Source organism: Mesoplodon bidens (assembly GCF_964165515.1).
Source record: "Mesoplodon bidens genome assembly, chromosome: 1".
NCBI lineage: Eukaryota > Metazoa > Chordata > Mammalia > Artiodactyla > Ziphiidae > Mesoplodon > Mesoplodon bidens.
Genome location: NC_138176.1, coordinates 48420856 through 48437499, shown reverse-complemented (window position 1 = coordinate 48437499; position 16644 = coordinate 48420856). Strand labels below are relative to the sequence as shown.

The 16644-nt window shown below is 49.5% G+C and overlaps 1 protein-coding gene across 1 annotated transcript in view; it reads right to left on the bottom strand.

The window, feature by feature from the left end:
* The window catches only part of DRGX (dorsal root ganglia homeobox), a gene marked incomplete at both ends in the record, with an annotated part of 31946 nt that overhangs the window by 524 nt on the left and 14778 nt on the right, over positions 1 to 16644 (bottom strand). The gene's annotated exons all lie outside the window — the stretch shown is intronic.

Sequence of the window (16644 nt, the reverse complement as noted above, 5' to 3'; positions counted from 1 at the left end):
CTCTGAGGCCGGGCTTTTCCTTCTGTAAAATGAAATGATCCCCACCTCACAGGATCATTATGAGGATCCAGTGAAGTAATGTCACACACCCCAAACTATGTGTCAAAGCACCCCTAAGAACTCACGAGGGCCCTGCAGGGATATTTTAAATTTTCAAAGGCAAGGGGAAGCCAGCCACATCTGTCAGACACCGTGAAGCTGCTGGACGAGGCAGCTCACAGCTTCAACAGGAGATCTCACTGCACTCCCTTCAAGGATGTCATACATTTGTGAAGCTGGATTTTGCAAGTACCACACAAAAATCCACACGGAACATAAAATGAGGGGTGGTGGCATCCAACGTGATTCCAAAGTTAGAGAAGCCGTGCAGAGCCCATTGGTGTACATCCCATTAGAAAGTAATGGTAGCTATTTAAGAATAAAAGAAAAAAATATTACATTTCTTTCAATTTATAAGTGATATTTTTCAAATGGCTACTAAGTTGTTGGGACATAAACACTCACTGAGTTACTTGGACCTAACCATTTAATGAACAGAACTGGTACGTATTTTTTATGGCTCAGGAGAGTCACGAAACATTAACCTGAGGTTCAAGGGACCCTCCGGGCACCGTGAACTAAGGTTTGAGAAGCTCTGATGGCCTCAGTTTGGAAAGCACTCAGCACAGGTCCGAAGTGTGAAATGGGACTTAGGAACAGTTGCCTGGCCCCGAGCCTGCCGGACAGCACTGCATAAACCACTCCAGGGACAGGGCCGGGAGGGCCCTCTGCCGGCCGGGTTTGAGGAGCCTCCCTTTTCACAGGTCACACTCAACTGTGCATTTATTCAATGACTGGCCCATCTGGCACTGGTCTCGACCCTAGTGACCACTCAGCAGGAATAAGGCAGCCGGATCCCCGGCCTCATGGAGCACAGTTCCAGTGGAGAGGCATACCATAGCCCAGGCATCCCTCATGCAGAGGCAGGCGGCAGTAAGTGCTATTTAAAACAGGAATGGAGTGTGATGCTTGGTAGATACCTGAGTGCAACGTCAGAGAAACAGACACGTGAAGGCCCAGAAGACAGCACGACAGCTGGGGAGAAGACCAGTGCAATGGCACCGAAGTGGGGAGAGCACGGCTCAGAGAGCAGCAGGGCATTCCGAGTGACCAAAGCCAGAGGCTACAGGGGAGGAGGACAGCAGATGAGTCTTGGGCCGCCAGGGCCAGGTGGGACGCAGGGAGGGGAAACCCCAGTGGGTTTGAGTAGAGAGTGTCTGGAGCTTCACTGCATCGGGGAGAGGATGGGGAGGTTACTGCGATAACGCAGTCCCAGCTGATGGCGGCTTGGCCCAAGGTGGATAGAGGGGAGGTGATGAGAGGTGGCCAGATGCTGGGTTTATGCTCAAGGTTAGCACCTGTGCAAATTGTCCTTGGACTGCAGGTGGAGGCTGATGGAAAAGAAGGATTCACAGACGACACCTAGGTTTGGGCCTGAGCACCCGAATGAATGAATGGAGGTGTCATTTCCAAGATGGGGACAAACAGAGAGAAAGGGGTGTGGGGGGGTGGTGATATGGAGAGTCTGGCCATGGAATCCTGAGGTCCTGATGGCCATCCAAGTTCTGAGGGGACAGTTGAGCAAAGCTGGCACCACCACAAGTGCAGGTGTGGTGGCAGGAGTCACAGACCTGCACCCAGACTGGGTGGGTGGACACGGTTGCTGGCATGACATAATTTGAGAGACTTCCTGAGCCTCTGGACAGGTCAAACGGTGCCCCATGCACCATGTGTGATTCCTGCAGGAGACGAGCATCGCCACAGCCTCTGCCCCCAGCCGGCTCCGGAGCCCCATCCCACCAGGGCAGCAAGAGACGGTGCACCATGGCCCTGCCAAGGACAGTTGGGAGTCAGTGCCTGTCCCGGAGGCCTAAGACCTGGGAGGGGCCAGCAAAGCCAGCCCCTCCAGGCTCCACCCACCCCTCGGCTCTTCTGAAAGTGCACACCAGCTTTGGAAGAAGCAGCATTGCAGATAGGGAGTATTTTTGGACCAAAATCCGTATTTGTTGAATGAATCCAAATTCCTCCCTGTGGCCTTCAAGCCCTTGAGTGCTGGGGCCCCCACCGCCCTCTCGTCCTCCTTCTCATGTGCCGCCCAGGTCTCCTTTCAGATGCTCAAACCACCGTCACAGCGAAGCCCTACACAGGAGCTGTACTCACTAGAGCAAACACGTGTAGGTACCAGGCGCCGCGCTTGTAAGCACAACGTGACTTCACGCATCTCAGCTTTGGAACAATCCTAGGAAGTTGGCTCTGTGATTATCCCCTTTTGCAGATGAGGAGACTGAGGTTAAACAGTAAGTGGCAGAGCTGGTCGTCACACCAGGCAGAGGGCTGGCTCCTTAACCAGTGTGTCCCTCCATCTGGAAAGAGGACACATTCCTCCCCCTCCCTTGGGCCCTTCGCTGAGCTCTGCCTGGGAGTGAAGATATCCTCCCTCCGGCTTGGGGCTCCCTCTCTGTCTTTAGGGCTCCATGTGACCATCATGTCCTCAGGGAGCCCTTCGGGACCTCCTCATCCAGGGCAGGATCCCTGGTTACGCTCTGTCAGAGCTTCACCGTCACATCTTCAGGCACTGGCCACAAGCGGTGAGCGGATCCTCAATGGTTTGTGACTGGTTTCTTGTATGCCTGCCCCTACAAACCCCCAAGGGGGCAAGTATTTTTCTGCTTCATTCACTACTTTGTCCCCAACACCTAGCACAGTGCCTGGGACAGGCCAGGACTATGGGAAACATCTGTGGCAGGAAGGAGGGAGGCAAGGGAGGGCCGCCCAGCCCCAGGGCCCACGTGTAGAATCAGCCTTCAGCTATGCCAGCAGCTGGGACGTTACCACCCTCCTTTCCCGGGGACAGGCTTCCCTGTGCCGGAGCCAGGCTCCTTTCTCTCTCTTGAAGCACATTTGGGCATCTTTCTCTTCCTTTCCAAGCCTGCTCAGAGGCAAAAGGAAGCTCACCCTTACCAGCACCTCGTGTGGCCTCTCGTCACCATTCTGGCCGCCCTGAGGGGAGGGCATCACTCAGCCCCATGTTCCAGGTAAGGAAACGAGACTCCAGTAACTGCCCAAGTTCTCACAGTTCATGAAAGAAGTGGGACCAGAACTTTCTGGTGGCCTTTCCCTTCTCCTCTAGTGTAATAGGAGGTTAACGTGCAGCCACCACTTCCTGCTTCAGTTTTGATGGAGGGGCCAGTACAGCAGGCAGCAGATGGCAAGATGAGCGTGAGACGAATCACAAGTGCCCAGTTTACACAGGAAATTCCGAGAGCCCGTTCCACAACCCCCACCCCTGGCTGGCTCTAGCCTGGTCATGTTTCCAGACACAGCAGGAAACAAACAAGAAGTTACCTGGGGTCGAACCCTGTTACCCTGATGGTTGCACTTCTCCCAGAGGCTCAAACAGACAGCCGCACGCTGACAGCAGTCTCAGCCCCTGGGTGGGCCCAGTCTTGGCTGGGAACAGTGCCTGTGCCCTGAGCCTGGGGGGCCATCCCAAGGGCGAGGACCCTCCCCTCAGGGGAGGCCTTCCTCCCCTCCAAGTCCCTCCCAAGGGGAGCTCATGTGGGAAGAGAACAGAATACGGAGCACAGTGAATCCTCTCAGCAGTGGGGGCTTGGCTGAGGCTATGGGCTTTGGGGTACCTGGAGGGGCCACAGTCTCCAGACCCAGGCCTGAGCAGCTGACCCCAAGTCAGGCCAGCCCGAGAGGGGCGCAGACTCAACGTGCATGTCTCGGGCTGGTTCTTGTCCCCAGCAAGGCCTTGCTCTGATGTAACATCAAAGAAGGAGTTAAAGGGCTTCCCTCATGGCGCAGTGGTTGGGAGTCCGCCTGCCGGTTCAGGGGACACGAGTTCGTGCCCCGGTCCAGGAAGATCCCATATGCCGCGGAGCGGCTGGGCCCATGAGCCATGGCCGCTGAGCCTGCACGTCCGGAGCCTGTGCTCTGCAACGGGAGAGGCCACAACAGTGAGAGGCCCGCATACCGCAAGAAAAAAAAAAAAAAAGGAGTTAACTAGTCTGTGACTCAGTGATGAGCATGTCACCTGCAAGATGAAGAAGTGCCACTTGGACAAGACAGAGCCGCCTGGATCCACAGCCTACACCTGCTAGGTCACACCTGCAGCAGGCAAGTCCCCGCGAAAGCCACCAATAACTATCAATATATTCCTGGCCCACAAAACCCAGATTCAGAGGTAAAGAAATAAGTTAACTCACAGAATGGAGGCTGCAGGAGGGAGAGAGTCTGTGTGGCTCGCCTAGTTCACCCCCTACGCTAGACACGGGGAAACCAAGGACCGGATGAACCCAACGACTCTGGGAGACCCTGGTTTAAAACTGTAAGGGCTGTGCATACAGTGGAATAGTACTCAGCCTTAAAAAGGAAGGAAATTATGACACAGGCTGCAACGTGGATGAACCTCAAGGACATTATGCTAGGTGAACTAAGCCAGTCAGAAAAAGACAAATTCTGTATGATTCCATTTGTAGGACGTACCCAGAGTAATCAAATTCATAGAGACAGAAAGCAGAATGGTGGTTGCCAGAGGCTGAGGGTATGGGAGTGAAGAGTTAAGGTGTAATGGGCATACAGTTCAGTTTGGGAAGATGACAGAGTTCTGGAGATGGATGGTGGTGACGGTTAATGATGTATAATATGTATAATATCAAGGACATGTAAAATAATAAGGACATATTCAACACTTCTTAACTATATGCTTAGACATGGTTAAGACAGAAAATTTTATCGTATGTGTATTTTACCACAATTAAAACTAAAATAAAATAAATTCTTAAAAACAAAACTGTAAGAGCTAAATGAGAGTTCAGGTCAAGGTCATGGGGAAAATGAGGACCACTCAAGGCTGGAGCTCCTTCTTGCCCCTCCAGTGGGTGAGGACCCCCAAAGTGCCTCAGGCCACCCACACACATCCGTGAGAGGCACCCTCAACCGATCCCACCCACCCACCCCATCTCTGGCTGAGGAAGCATCACGCGGTTTGTACACCTCCCTTGAGCCCTGCCTCTGTCTCATGACTGCACTGTGCCCTTTGGGTGGGCATTTCTAAAGCAGGGCAACAGACCCTGAGAGGTGCACCCAGGCCAACAAAACTCTTTGGCATGAAGCCCCTCACAGACGTCACCCTCTTTCCTCATCAACACCCCAAGTCTGAACAACAGCTGAGTGTCCATCAAAGGGGGGCAATACACATAGGTGGACTCAAAAACATCTGAACAGCTACCTGGAGGAATGCTGAAAACATGAGCCACTGGGAGTCGCCTCCTCTCCACACTGACCTGCCCTCCCTGGATGAGAACATGGAAGACGTGCCGATCCAGAAGGCAGATGCAGGCAAGACTAAGAGAGGCCATCTGGACAGCAGACAAGATGAAAGGCGAACAAGGAGACAAATCTAATTCAATGATGTTTATCAGGGAAACGTGTGAAGTCTGTGCTCTGCACCCAAGGATCCAACTGTCGAGAGGGGGATGCGTCTCAGCAGTAGAGCATGTGGTCCATATGACTTCACAGTAAGTTCACTGTGACGCCATATTGTGTGGGTTGCTGAGGCAGAAGCTGCAGAAAAAGGGAGGGTAAAGTCATGGTCAGACCATCAGGCCAGAGGGAGGGAGCTGGGGGGAGGAGGGAAAAGTGAAAGAACCGGGGCCATTTAGGCACAGTGGATATGAGGTAACTGCCTCTCTCTGGGTTGTGGGTTGAATAGAAGCAGTGGGTGGAGTGAGAGAAAGAAGGGTTTTCTTTTCTCTACCGTCAGCATGCTATGCATGTGTGGTGGGCTCTCTCTGGGAGGTGATGGGTTTCTGGTCATAATATCCTGAAGCTCCCTTGACAGGATGTTGTAGAAATCTTCATGCACAATGTGGGCTATTGGACAAGTTTTTTAATCCCTTTCAACAAAATAATGAGTGGGATGTGAATTAAAAAGCTAAGTTTGCCTTCCAACTTTAACATGTGTTCAGAATTTCAATTGATTTCAATTGAACTTAAATTGTCCAACAACCAACATCTCCCTTAACCATTTTTTAACACCGGGAAAAAAAAGTGATTTCTACAAATAGGATCATTTTAGACCTAACTCTTGATTTTTCCATGATTTCACAGTACCAACAGCAATACGAGATTTCTCCACGTGCCCCTGCCTAAACAACTTCATCAACCTGGAGCACTACTGAAAACCAGCAGTAGCAAAATAGGGATGCATCCTTTGCAATGCTCAGGGCAGCAGATGAACAGATAGTTACCGAGAAAAAAATCCAGACTCCAAAACGCATGCGCTTTTCCCATGAAAAGCAGTCTCAAAGCCCTCACCACGTGCTTAAAGACTCTTCCGAGTGCACTGCTAACATAAGTTGTTTGTCTTACAAGGCTGCCACAAGCTTGAAAGCAAGCTTGAAAGGTAATGGCAGAAACATTAATGGGTAATATTGAGAAAAGAGACAAAAAATTATAAAACAGCCCCCAAAATTAACAAGCACAGTAACCTGGGGCCATTTAGTACAAGGCAAGCAAAGTAGCACGCCTCGGGATGGCCGGAAGCCGTCCGTCACTGGACCACAACAGGAACCATCACAAGAGATGACGTTTGGAAGGGCTTTGAAAACTGAACAAAGCTTGCGTCTAGTAATGATGGGGCGACACAGAGTCGGCCGTGAGAGAGGCTCTGTCTTCCTCTTTATTATGTCAGGGTGGTGACAGACGCTTTAGAAAATGTCTACCCCAAAACCAAGTCATAATTATCAAACTCCTATAAAATGAGAGTGGTGATAAGACATCTCTGGGGTCTGAAAGCCGGATACAGCCTGCTGTGGAGGAAGAAAGTGGGCTTTGAAGTTTGGCCCCTGACTCCACCATTAACTAGTCATGGGACTTCTCACCAACTTTCCAAGCTCCAGCTTCCTCATCTGTAAGAGGAGGTAATACACCTACCTTAGGAGAAATTCTATAAAGCACCTAGCACTAAGTCCTGCAACAATTATTATTTCCATGACCCCATACAAAATAAAGGGCAAGAATAAGTCACAATTCACAGCGTATTCAAGTTACCCATTCAGTTCAGCGGCCAGCGAAGAACTCACTTGCTCTGAGCATCCCCGGGAGGACACGAAGAATGAACAGTGCCTCGAGATGCGTGACTGTGCTGTGAGCCTCCTCCACCCTACGTATCCCTACACTGTTTTCACAGCTGTGTGGGTTCACTGGTGAAGCCTTTTCCATGAGACCAAAAAGTAGAAAAATTTATTCTGCCAATAAAATCTTGAGGAGTAAGTCAAACAAACTTTAAAAGTCTCATCTTTTAATAACCAGATTTCCAGACTTGGGGCTCTAGTTTTCTTTTCTTTTCTTTTTTTTTAATCTATCAAAAAGTTACAATCACCAATGGGCTAAAAATTAAATTAGCTACAAAGGGGCTTCCCTGGTGGCGCAATGGTTGAGAGTCCGCCTGCTGATGCAGGGGACACGGGTTCGTGCCCTGGTCTGGGAAGATCCCACATGCTGCGGAGCGGCTAGGCCTGTGAGCCATGGTCGCTGAGCCTGTGTGTCCAGAGCCTGTGCTCCGCAACGGGAGAGGCCACAACAGTGAGAGCCCCGCGTACCGCAAAAAAAAAAAAAAAAAAAAAAAAAAAAAAAATTAGCTACAAAGGAAGTCATCCCCATGTGTCACATAGCACCAAAAAACTATGAATAACCTAACCACCCAATACTAGAGAGTTGATTGAATAAGCTATAATCGCCATATTGAACGCACTGAAGCTATGACAAAATTATGTTGTAGGAGGATATTTGGTGCCATAAAAAAAATAATAATAAAATATTAGGTTTAAAAAGTAGGTTAAGAAACAGTGTGTCAAGGGCTTCCCTGGTGGCGCAGTGGTTGAGAATCCGCCTGCTGATGCAGGGGACACGGGTTCGTGCCCCGGTCCGGGAAGATCCCACATGCCACGGAGCGGCTGGGCCCGTGAGCCATGGCCGCTGAGCCTGCGCGTCCGGAGCCTGTACTCTGCAACGGGAGAGGCCACAACAGTGAGAGGCCCGCGTACAAAAAAAAAAAAAAAAAAAAAAAGAAACAGTGAGTCAAAATGATCCCATTTTGGTGTAGGTATGTATATTTATATATATACATATACATAAATACATACATATATTTGCATAGTACATATGTATATATGCATACGTGCAGCCATATACCATATCCATATGTGGTCACAAGTATGTATAATATATAATTTTATTTAGTAACAGAAAATATTTATAAATTTAAACTTTTTAATTAAAATTTTAAAATTCTAAATAAGTTCTAAAATAAACAAATATTTTTTTCTTTTGGCTGCATGGCTTGCAGGATCTTAGTTCCCAGACCAGGGATTGAACCCAGGCCCCCCAGCAGCGGAAGCACCGAGTCCTAACCACTGGACTGCAAGGGAAGTCCCTAAAATACATAAATTTATTAGCGATATATATTTATAAATGGGAAGAAAGCAAAGGTACCAGTAGCAAATATTCATAGTGGTTGATTCTGGATGCTAAGATTACGAATGATTTTTATATTTTTCTTTGGGTTTTGCTTCACTTTCTTTCCACTTTTTCTAAACTGACCAAGTATTACTCTCACAATAAGAGTGTCTTTTTTGTGACTCATGATTTCCCATCTCTTTTCATTCAAATGATGGGATAGATGCTCTCCTTCAGGGCAGAGTTCCACTGAGGTTTCTAAGGAATAAGAACTGTACCCTCAGCACCCAGCTGAGACTCCACGACTGCTAATGGCCTCAGTCTGCACTAGAGTAACTGACTGGCGAACATCAAGCTGAGGGCTGACCGTGGAAGACCCACCAGGAACATTCTGTCTATCTCCCATTCAGCCGGGATCGAAGTCGGTGATCCCTGGCATGGGATGCGACCAACCATCAGCCAGCAAAGCCCCTAAAAGGCCACAATTTCTTCCCTCTCACCCTACCGCGTGTGCCATCACCAAAGCCTGTACAAGAGCCTCCAAGCCCCCAAGCCCCCAAATGCAGCCTGAAAATTATTTTGTTTGAAGAACTTGCTACCTCTTGGACACTAAATTAAAACACACAGTTAGATTTCCATTAAGTTACAGCAAATTCTGCTGAATTGATCGAATCGGCCTACATTCCTATATGACATCATGCTTTAAAGGTTTGGCCTGAACATAAATACTTAATGTAAAAAATACAGTCTGAAATAGTTGATCTCCTTGGCAGTTTAATTGATCTACTACAGAGACTGACAGGAAAAATTAAGTTAGTTCTGTCTCCTCTCTGCCGAAAGCACATTTTCACCATAGAAAGGCACATGAACGATAATTTTGGTTACAAGTAGAGCTCTCACACATCGATTTCTTGTTGAACCTTCAGGTTAAGGGTAAGAGTATGGAAGGAAATGAGTAAGTGGATTTATGAGACCTTTCACATAAATACTACAGTTCATTTCTTCTTTTTTTTTTTTTTGCTTTAGAGCAAAGTAAATAAATGAATAAACATATTCTGTGATTCCTAATACCATATCCTAATACAGTTTACAAGGAATACTTGGATGGCAGTGTTAGTAGACGCCTACAGTATTTAAGCAGAGACTTTTAGATGCAGTGGCTAAGTGTGTTCACCAGTAATCAAATACACAACAGGGTCCAATTCACTCCTGGGTGACTACTATCACAGAACCCCCAAAGTGCTTTCTCCTGTACCTGTGTTATGGTTTTTATTGCCTCTTTACCATGAGTTGTGTTTATTTTTGTACCCACCGCACCTCCCAAACTTGCAGGGTAAGAGCTTTCACCTACCGCCACCCACACAGCCCTGATTCCAGAGCTAAAATTTCCAATTTGGGTACAAAGTAAGCACTTGAATATTTGGGGAAGGGAGAAAAGGAGGGAGAGTCTATCTTTCCTGACTGAGGGGGCATATTTTAATTCCTCAAAGGTTGCCAGCTCCCAGGTTCTAAGCTTCCTCAATACGCCATGGAAAGAAAAACTATGGTCATCACAGAGTTACCCAATCTGATTAATGCCAAAACCCCCAGGTTAACTTGACAGGTTATGCTGGAGGAGTGGACTCTAAATCCCTCCCTGTCTTAATTCCACGTGTGCACGCACTGTCCCAACATCTGCTTATTCACTCAGCAAATGCTCCCTGACAGGAGTCGGCTCAGTCGACCGTCCCTCATGCTGTGACCCAGTCTCGGGGCCAGAGCCAATGTCCCATTTCTGCTTGGATACCTTTGAAGGGGCAAGCAAATGATGACAGCACCCAGATTCAAGGACCCTGGCACAGCCAGAGAAGCAGCAGGGACACGCGTTCTAGGTGATCCGATGCCAGTGAGCATCACCCTCCCTCCTTCCGGCGGCTGCCAGAACTCTGGACGGGCAGCCTGCTTCCCCGCTGCCTCTGGGCACAAGCCAGGAGCCCTCTGCTCAGCTCCCTGCACTCCAGGGCCCCATTGATTAGCAGGAAGGGCAAACCCATCAGCACCCATAGGAAATGGCTTCTGGAAAGTGAGTTGCAGTTTTTAAAGCCAGAGAATGATAGCAGGGGCCTGTAAAAGGAACGGAATCAATACAGGGTGTGGGGAGCTGGCAGGTGGGACACTTGGGTCCCTGGCTTGTCTTACCTCTGGCAGAGGCACTGTGTGACCTTGGGCAAGCCTAGCCCCTCTCTGAGCCTCAGTTTCTCCCACTGTATCCTGGAGAAGTGGTGGTAATGTACTCATCAAGGAGATTCCTTACAAATGTTAAGTGCTGGGGTTCTCCACCCCTGCCTTCCTGACATCGGCTAGGCACCGAGAGGCTAGGGCTGACCAAACCACCTCCCCCATGAGGACAGACCATGTCCTGGCCCTCAGGTGCCCTGTTCCCCAAACACCTGCACCTTCAGAAATAAGCCAGGAGCCCCTGCAAGGCTGTGCTGCTTTCCTAAAGCTGCACACACTGTGGACCTCAGGCTGAGAGCCTCTCCCATTGAGGAGTGAACGCCTGCAGGAAGTGGGATCCTCTGCCCCAGAAATCCAAACCCAAACCCTAATCAGATCCAAGTGATCTCTTGGCCTCATCCTCATAACCCTAACAACAATCACCAGCGCCTACCAGGAACTTGGGTGTGCCAGGCAGAGGTACACACCCTACAGACCACAGGCAATATTGGGTATGGCCATGACGACCCTCATTTTATAGATGAGGAGACTGGGGTCTCCCCTAAGTTGGCCTTTTAAAGGGAAGGAGGCAGTGAAGGGCCATGGCTGGTCTGACTCCAGAGCCTGGGCTCATCTTGAGGCCACACCATCCTCTCCAAGGACCGTGGCTCCATCCAACCTCACACTTTGTCCTTTCCTCAACCAGCCAGCCTCAGTGCCTTTGCTCATGCTCTTCTGTCAGATGCCTGGAGTGCCCACACCCACTGGTCAGCTCCTACAGCTCCTTCAAGCCCAACTCAAGCATTTCCTCTGGAAAACCTTCCTCATTCCTACAGAGAAAGAGTTCCTCCCTCCTCTGGGCTTCCCCCACACCTTGCATGCCCTTGTTGGCCTCTATGAGGGCATGTGAGAGTGTCACAAGTGTCTCTCTCTCCAAGCCCACGCCCAGCCTTGAGCCCCTTAGGGTAGGGTTGTATCTAACTCATCAAAGGATGCTCAGCCCCCCATTCAGAGACTGACAAAGTAGGGTGCTCACTGGGTACTGAATGAAGAACAGAAGGCTCCAGCAGTTTCTGGGGCCCAGCAAGTGGCCCACAGTACAGGGCCAAGGCCAGTAGACTGGGGTCTCCTAAGTGAGGCGGGTCTCCCAGGGCCAGAACAACACGACTTTCTTTCCTTCTTTCCCCAAACGTCACTACCTTTTACTCGGCACCAGACCAGACCCTGTGTAAGGGGCAGAGGTAAGTGGCTTGGAAAGATCTAGAAGTGAGCCAGATAAGGCCAGTGCCCTTAAAGTGCTTATAGTCAGGATTGCGAAGTTGGGTGGGTTCAAAAATAAACATCCCAACTCATGTCACGAGGCCAGAGTATCCTCAATGCCTATAGAGTCAGTCTCTAGAGAGGGCCTTCAATGAACCACCCTCCCAGTATTCACACTGGTGCGCAGTTCCCTCCACCTAAGTCTGGGCTTGCTCTGTGAGCAGCTTTAATCAATAGAATACAGCAGAAGTGACATTGTGCCTGTTCTAAGTGTAAGTCTTTTTTTTTTTTTTTTTTGTGGTACGCGGGCCTCTCAGTGTTGTGGCCTCTCCCGTTGCGAAGCACAGGCTCCAGATGCGCAGGCTCAGCGGCCATGGCTCACGGGCCCAGCCGCTCTGCGGCATGCGGGATCCTCCCGGACCAGGGCACGAACCCATGTCCCCTGCATTGGCAGGCGGACTCTCAACCACTGCGCCACCAGGGAAGCCCCTAAAGTGTAAGTCTTAACAAGACCTGGCATCTTCTGCTTTTACATTCTCAGGATCCAACCGCCATCCAACTCCCACCATGGGGAGAGAGAGAGAAAGAGAGAGTGCTCCCAGCCCCCCAGCATCCCTGCCAAGGCACCAGGCACAGAAGTGATGCCATCTTGTATGTATCAGCCCCAGCTGCCATCTGACTGCAACCTCATGGGACGCCCCAGGCAAAAGCAGCAGCAGAACTGCCCGGCTGAGCCCAGCCCGTCCTTGGAATCAGGAGAGATAATAAAACAGCTGGGCAGTTCTGCTGCTGCTTTTATTATACTAAGCTGGGGGGTAAAGTAAAACAATACTGAAGCCTGGAATGGAGATTATAAGAAAAAAAAAATCATGAGCCAATTTCTTCATGATCATAGATGAAAAAACCCTAAACAAAATAGCAGCCAATCCAGCTATATATAGAAAGGATAACATGTCACATCTAATTTGGGTTTATTCCAGGAATGCCCAGTTGGTTTAACATTAAACAATCAATCAGTGTAATTTACTGTATTCATATATTGAGAAAGAAAAATCATGTGATTGTCTCAACAGCAGCAGAAAAAGTATTCAATGAAATTCAACATCCACTTATATTCATGATCTTTTAAAATAATAATTAAAATACAACTCTGAGAAAACTAGGGCAAGAGAAATATATCTTCACTTGATAAAGGGTATCTTAAAAATAAAAAGGCAGACAGCAAACACGATTGTGAAACTGTGAGAGCTTCCCCCTGAGATCAAGAATAAGGGCATAAGCCAAGGATCAGCCACAAAGAGCAGATATTGTAAGATTCCATTCAATGAGATATCCACAATGGCAATAGCAGAATGCCCACAATCTATAGAGACAGAAATATTGGTGGTAACCTGGGGCAGGGAGGGTTGGGGGAAATGGGGACTGACTGCTAATAGGTCTTGGGTGATGAAAATTTTCTAAGGTCGATTGTAGTGATGGTTTCCCAACTCTTGACTATACTAAAAATCACTGAGTTGTACATTTTAATGGATGAATGGTATGGTATGTGAATTGTATTTCAATAAATCTGTTATTGAAAAAAAAAAAGAACAAGGCAAGGATGCCTATTATCACCACTTCTATTCAGTACTGTACTAGAGGTTATGGCCAGCACAGCCAGACAAAAAAAAAAAGAGAGAGAGAAATAGGGCTTCCCTGGTGGCACAACAGCTGAGAGTCCGCCTGCCGATGCAGGGGACACAGGTTCGTGCCCTGGTCCAGGAGGATCCCACATGCCGCGGAGCGGCTGGGCCCGTGGGCCATGGCCGCTGAGCCTGCTGCGCGTCCGGAGCCTGTGCTCCGCAGCAGGAGAGGCCGCGGCAGTAAGAGGCCCGCGTACCGCCAAAAAAAAAAAAGAGAGAGAGAAATAAAAACTATAGTCTGCCCTTCTGTATCCGCAGGTTTCGCATCCCCAGATTCAACCAACCAATTGAAATCGATCCGCCAGTTGGTTGAATCCAGGGATATGAAATCCACGGATATGGAGGGCCAACTGCATTCATTATACTACAACATTTTATATAAGGGACTCAGGATGGGTGGGTTTTGGTATGGGGGTCGGGGAGGTCGTCGTGGAACCAATCCCCCACGGATACCCAGGAATGACTGTATAAGGACTGGAAAGGGAGAGGCAAACCATCTTTATCTGCAGATGATCTGAGCATGTACACAGAATATCATTAAGAATTGACAGCTAAACCTAATTACATGGATAAATCTCCCAAACATAATGCCGAGTCAAAGTAGCCAGGCACGAAAAATACAACCTGTATGATTCCATTTATATGTATACACACGTACAGTTCAAAAAAGTTCAGACTAGACAGTAGTGTTTCTGAATGCCTATGCAGGTGGTCGGCAAAGCTGCATTACCACAAAGGTCAGCATAGTGGTTTCCTTTAGGGGGAAGAAAAGTGACATTAGTAGAAAGGGGCACAGGGATTCGGGGGCTTCTGGGGTGCAGGCATAGTTCCAAAGGAAGGGTAGCACATGGGTGCTTAAAATCATTCATTAAGTTCTAGATGCATGTTTTCTGAGTTTTTGATTAACATATTTCATAATAAAACAATTTTAATTGCTTATTAAGACTGTGATTTTTTTTTCTTTAATCACAGCACAGGAAAAAGTGATTAAGAGAATTAGGGGGAAAATGTTTTCAGGGGACCTGAAGGAGGAAGAGGCTGCCTCCGGCTCTGAGTTTAGCCCTGGCGGGCAAATGTTCATTGGCCAATAAAGCCCTTCCAATCTCAGACTCTGGACACTTTACCCTGGCCTGGAGGCCCAAGGGCCAACGCCAACGTGAAGCAGGGAGGGCACATTCTTGGGTAACTAAGGGGCCCTGCTCTCAAGAAGGACACGACCAGACCCTTTCCCAGCACTGGACACCCTGCCCCTCGCCTGCCTGCTCGTCCTCACACACATGATGCAGGCCCAGGACTGCTACTCTGATTGCTAGCATTGACTGAGCACCCACTGCGTGTCAGGACATCTCCGTCAGTCCTCACGGCTTCCCAGGCCTGGATGGATGGAGCTCAGCTACGGAGGTAGGACCAGGTGTGTCTGCCTCCAGACTCCTCCCTGCCCGGGCCGCATGTGGGACCACAGGAGCCATCTGGCCTCGCCAGGAGCCGACGGGAGGTCAGCCGTGATGCCCCGCCCAGCCGGGGAGAGTGGCTGTGACTCCCGGGCATGAGCGCGGACTGAGTTATGAAAACTCTCCCCTGGCAGCCGTAATGAGTTTCCACCTCACACCCAGCTCTCCGAATCACAGGTTAGAGGCAGCCGGGCCAAGTGCACCAGGGAGAAGGCCTCCGCTGACTGTGGCCCGTTCTGTGGCCAGCACTTCCCCGGAACAAACCCAAGCACTTCCCTCGGCCATTAATAACCTCCTCTGCATTAATGAATTGCGAACAGGAGGCTGGCCATTAAGACAGTGCAGGAAAGCTCTTTGTGTTGCAAAGGCTTTTCCTCTGGACACCCATTATTGTTATGCAAACCCTGACTTCATGGGGTAGGGTCCCGCTGCCTTTTTATTTTTAAGTTTCCGTGGAACACTCAATCAGGAAACACACTGACTGCATGCCTGGCCAGGATGGGCCCTCTCTGACCACCCCAGAGTACAAAGCACATCACTGGCTGCATGAAGCCCCAGGGAGGGAATGGATGCCCTGACCAGCAAATCCTACCAGGGACAGGAAGGAGCTCCCATCACAGCCAAAAATCAGAACAACGAGGGTTGACGAGGAAAAGGTGAATGTCAGCAGCGATACAGTTCAAAAACAATGGGAGAAGTTTGGGAGAAAAGACATTTCAGTTTGTCTTTTAAAGATGAGTGGGACCCGGTGACTTGAAAATGAGAATGGAGGAATCTGATTAATAATAACGGTGTTGACTCACACCTCTCACTGGTCCAACTCACACTCTACCCATTTGGTCCTATAAATCCAGTCCTGTGATGGTCAAGATCCCCAATTTACAGATGAAGAAGCAGAGGTAGAGATTCCCAGTACTTAACTCAAGACTTACATGGCCAGAGAATGGAAGAATGAGGATTCACACCAGGCAGGACATCCAGAGCCCTTGCTCAACGCTACTGTGCTAGTTGACTGCTTGATAATTAAAGGATAATTAAAGGAGGAAATTTCCACAAGTGCCTGGTTTTCAGTTACCTGGCTCTGTTGCTGGTGGGCAGTTTTCTGGCCCCCTCTGATGGGCACAGCCCAATGCCCATCCACACCTCCCTGCCCAGCAGAGCGTGGAGGCAAGTCTGCCACACGTCTACCTATAGACACTCTGCTTACCCAGCCACCCCGAAGGGGCCTTCCTTCAAGGGCACCGGCCCCACCTCCCACCCTTCCCAGGCTCCCGATTGCTTGAGCAGCCTTGCTGACCTAGCCAGACCCATCCCTCTGTGAACACCCCCATCCACACGCCCCAACACTGAACCTGCTGAATACGTGTCCCCAGGGCTCCAGCCCCAGAGCTGCATCTCAGCCACCTGCCCAAGCCTGGGGACCTGGCAGCAGAACACAGTCCCCTGGCACAGGATGTGGCAGAGGGCGAAGCTCTGGAAGGTCTCTTCCCTCACCCCTTGGCCTGAGGCAGACCTGCCAAGCCAGCTCAGTGTGCGCTGTGGCAGTTCTG